A 5,000-nucleotide genomic window follows, 5' to 3' on the forward strand; every position below is an offset into this window, starting at 1 on the left:
ACGAATTGAAGAAGAACTATCGAAGAGCATCCTCGAATACATCAGGAGAGGAGCCAGTCACCTGCTCATCAACATCCACCACAGTCACGATGGACACTACCAAGATAAGAATGGACTGACGCCTGTACACTGGGCCGTTACGCTCAGGGAAGCCCGCACGGTGGAGGTGCTCCTGGACGTTCACAAGCTCTATCCAGAATCTCTGTCCTATTCGGGAGAGACACCTGCTGATCTCGCGCGACAGGCCGGGAATAATGAGGTTTTGAATATTATGAAGCGGTTTCAGGTTATCAAGGTATGTATTGAAGTACTGCATATAACACTGAAACCTTGGTGAAGTACATAAGATATTTTGAATGTTTCAAGTTGATGCCATCTGCCATTCACTTTACTATTGGTGTTATATTAATCTTTGCCAGTAATGTTAGATGTCTGCTTCTCCTATGAACATAAGAGTATTTTGAAGAGACCGAGACATGGCAAATGCCTTTGACAATGATTGTTTCCACTAATTTCATACATGTATTAACTTGAATTTACTTTTGCTCCAGTTTCAAGTTCACTGGATAACATATTTGGTAGACAGAGAAACAAACAGACAAAGACAGACAGACAGACTGAGAAACAGAGACCGAGAGAGACCCTTTCTTTCATCTTACAAGTGACATAAACCCATTTTTTTTGCTCCACAGAAAGTGGAGGACCCTGAGGAACTGTACGAGGAGCTCTTGACAGTCATTGGTTCTGGGGATGACGCGGTGAAAGCTTCCGAGCTGCTGTGCCAAGGTGCCCCTCTGGAGCCTGTGGGTAGTCTCTCACGCCCTGTCCCTCGCTGTGACATCCAACCGTCGCAAGCTGGTGAGCCTTCTCATTGCTGCCGGGGCTCCTCTCACCTCCATGGCTGGGGGCCTGACTCTCCTGCAGCAGGCTTGGAACTCTCCTGATGTCACAATCCGAGTACAAGCTCTCATCACGAGGGTAAGTAGCTTTTCCAAAGGTATTTTTGTCGTGAGACTATCATGAATAAAATTGGCATGCTCATATTTAAGCTTAAAAAGCTATATCCTTTGGAGTTTACAGTATTCCCCAATAGACTAGAAATTAAAATACTGGAATTCAACCCCCAGGCCTACAAGAACAGGTTGGCTTGGGAGAAGCGGCAGCTCCCGCCTCGTGAAAGCCTTCTCCACCAGGGTATAGACCGCATGCTGGACACTCTAGGAGGCCCAACGCCATGGAAGACAAAGTGGAAATTCTTGGGTGTGAAGACACTTACGGCTCTTATGTGCACGGCTGCCCAGTATAATTGCATCCTCACAGCATTTTTCCTGCAACAGGCAGGGGCTCAGAGCTTCCTGTTGAGTGAGGGTGGCTGCACGTCCCTCCATGCGGCACTCCATTTCAAACACTGGAATCTTGCAGCTGCCATGGTTAAAGACATGAGCGCAAGCCTTTACATATCTGACTCTTCGGGCGTTTTGCCAAAGGATATCATGCCCAACTACTTACGAGAGGAGATTGAAGAGGTTAGTCTGTTTGGTGCCTACCTGTGTATAACTACCTTTTTTCTAATAGGAAATTTTATATCTTGTGTCAGATACTAAGTTACGAGAATACAAATAATTTTTTCGACATTACTAATTCATTGCATAATACATGTAAATATGTTTATTTAAATTAAAGTAATTTTCCTTCTGTACAGGCTTTGCATGCAAAAGAGAAGAGGAAATTAGATGATATGTATGAAAAACTGAAAGACGAGAGCGAAAAAGAAGACGTAAAGCTTATAATCCAACTATCAGACGACCTCTTCTCCATTTATCGAAACTCAGACGGCAGCAACAGCCATGAGATTCCGCCTTACCTCTCCTCTATCGTCTGTGCGTCACTATCAGTAGCAGCGCAGAGAGGACTTCTGCAACTCATGTACATGATTGTAAAAGTGTGTGGGGTGCAGCCAGACACGGTGGTCGATTACACCAACGACACCACCGCCCTTCACCTGGCTGCGGCGCATGGCATCTCCGGTTGCGTGGCTCTTCTCTTGGATCTCAATGCCAATCCCTTGCAGCCAGACAAATATGGACACACGGCTTTGCATTTTGCTGCCATGAACTGCCACGACTCGACATACCAGCTTCTGGCGGCAATGGTTCATGATGAGGAGCCAGTAAGCGTAGCAGGTACTGTGCCTTCAGAAATCAAAGAAAATGTGGATAAGTATCTCAAGTTGTACAGGAAGACAGAGACCGCTATCAAGGACAACTCTAACGTTCCAGAAAGAACGGATCCAGCAGAAGCAACAGTAACGTTACTGAAACAGGTGGGCTTGAGTGACATCGTGGATGACTGTAGTGACTTCAGTGTTGACTTCAGTGAGGGCGAGGCAAGGGAAGTGAGCACAGCAGTCCAAAAGGAGTGTCAGATTATTGCCAATGGAGTAGCGTTGCAAGACAAGACGTATGAGGGAACCCTGACTCTTGTGGGCAGTTCATCAGATGGTACCCGCTTATATGCGCCGGATGAATGTGATATAAGTATAGTTCTTTCTAATATCCCAGACATTGAGATCACAGTTGTGGAACAGAATGAGCGGGAGGTTTTGGACTGTGGACACAGACTCCGAATCGAGGTGAGGACAGACGCACCAAAGTTTCAGGGCAACACACTCATTGAAAACTTGTATAGCCTCGTCACCAGCTACTTGGAAAGCCATATCCTACATGACAAGCGACTGAGCGTTGTTCCCCCTGGAGTGACGAGGACCCAGGTGGGCGTGTCCCTGTCTTTTGCTTGGCAGGGGAGGCAGTACCCGCTGTTGCTCGTGGGCGTCGACCTGGTGCCGGTGCTCCCTCTTCCCTGGCCCAAGGACGTGCTCAGACCAGCGCTGACGCCCCCGGACATTGAGGAGGTCCACCTCAGCAACAAAGCGGACGGAACGTGGCGGTGCAGCTTTGCAGGAGCCGAAGTTGCGGTGATCAGCCAGCTGTCGGCTGAGGAACGACGGGTGTTCCTGTCGTGCAAGACGCTGCTGTCCCGCTTGAAGGCAGAGGTGTGGATGCCCCGAGACGTGAAGTCCCTGTACACGTGGTGGGATTCCCGCCAGTGGAAGATTCCCATTCCGGCTGGATTCGCGCTGAAGAACGCCTTTCTGAACGTGTTGGAATGGAAGCGGAGGGAGGGAGTCGAGTGGCGCGAGAAGGACCTGCTCAAGTGGATGATCAGAGTGTTCAGGGAAATGTGCCAAGCGGACGTGGAGTTCCTCGCCGACCAGGAGCAAGTGCAGGCGCGCGAGGTCCTTGCGCCGAAGAAAGTGTATGCTTACTTCGGGGGCGACTTCGAGAAGCCGAAGGTGGGCGACGGCGCCCCGGACATCATCGGGATTCTGGAGCAAGAACTTCGGAGCAGCTGATCGTCTTCAGTCAGGAAAACGTGCATCGAGGTTCACGTCAGTTCTTCAGTGCATTGTCTTATAGATTTTTTTGGTATTTATTCAACTGTTTACAGTGTAAATGAACACGCATGCACATACACATACACTTTATCTTACACTTATTCTGGTACTTTTAATTACACATACGCATACATACATACGAGGAGACTGACAGGTACAGACATACACATACCCTTACAAATACACATACCACCACATATATGTACCAATGCTTATACGCAACAACAAACAACAGTGTAATGTATATAAATGTTACTTGAAGTTATTGCAGAGTGAGTGGGATTTTTTTTTATTTATTTTTTTATTGAATAGTTGAGAAGAATGAATAATTGTGATTGCTGTGAAGACCATGCATTCGTATATGAGATAGAGGGGAGGGCGGAGAAGGGGGAGACCGAGAGAAAGAGAAAGAGAGAAGGAGAGAGGGAGAGAGAGAATGAGAAAGAGAGCGAGGGGTGGAGGGAAAGAACGATGAGGGAGAAAATGAGAAAGAGAAAGAGGGAGAGAGCGAGAGGGATGGAAGGAGAGAGGGAGGGAAAGAGAGAATGAGAAAGAGAGCGAGGGATGGAGGGAAAGAAGGATGAGGGAGAAAATGAGAAAGAGAAAGAGGGAGAGAGCGAGAGGGAGGGAGGGTGAGGGATGGAAGGAGAGAGGGAGGAAAAGAGAGAGGAAATGAGAAAGAGAATGAGAAAAACAGAGACGCAAACGGACAGAGAGAAAGAGACAAAATAGACAAGCAAACAGCCAGAGAAAGAAGACAGACAAGCGCGTCCACACAGAAACACGAAATCATAAGAACCGAAAAAAGCGAGCCACCGAAATGTGTCGAGGGAATGAGATTAAAAGTTTGTTTTTCATTTATCTCCTCTCTCTATTCGGCCCCACAAGGTTCTTTTCTTTTCACTAAGCTTTTTCACCTTTGCCCTTGCTCTCCCCTCCCCCTCCCTCCCCCCCCTCCTTCCACCAATGCCATTATCTCATTCCTGGAACTTCCACAAATAGCTTTCTTTGCCCTTCGAAAAGCACAGGAAAATTCTCGGAATTTTTTGTTCTGTGAAGTCTTTTCTTTTTCTCGAACAGAAAAGAAAAGAAAAGAAAAAAAGAAAGATTATAAATGAAAAAAGTGTTTCTTTCTACTGAAGATTATTGTGATAAGAATAGGAAAACGAAGTTGAGGTTTCCACGAGCTCTTGTTAACCACATTGACAGGTTTCGTGACTTTACTTTCCATCTTTGCAACGAAGAGAGTGGCATCCAACACACGAACCATTTCTGTACACAAGGACCCAGAACGGTAAGAAGAAGAAGCAGAAGAAAGAGAAGACGAAGAAGAAGAAGAAGAAGAAACGGTAGAATAATAATAATAATGAGAATAATAATAATAATAATGATAACAACAATAGTAATAATAATAATAATAATAATGACAATGCTAGTAATAATAATAGTAATGATAACAACAATAATAGTAATGATAATAATAATAATGATAATGACAATGATAATAATAATAATAATAATACTAATAATGATAACAACAACAATA

At 45.6% G+C, this 5,000-nt stretch overlaps 1 pseudogene; it reads left to right on the top strand.

Annotated features, from left to right (window-relative positions):
• LOC113823654 (serine/threonine-protein phosphatase 6 regulatory ankyrin repeat subunit C-like) overlaps window positions 1-3,706 on the top strand; it is a 6,988-nt pseudogene extending 3,282 nt beyond the window's left edge.
• The last annotated feature ends 1,294 nt before the right edge of the window (window positions 3,707-5,000 follow it).

The sequence above is a fragment of the Penaeus vannamei genome, chromosome 29, assembly GCF_042767895.1.
Source record: "Penaeus vannamei isolate JL-2024 chromosome 29, ASM4276789v1, whole genome shotgun sequence".
In the NCBI taxonomy this organism is placed as follows: Eukaryota; Metazoa; Arthropoda; class Malacostraca; order Decapoda; family Penaeidae; genus Penaeus; species Penaeus vannamei.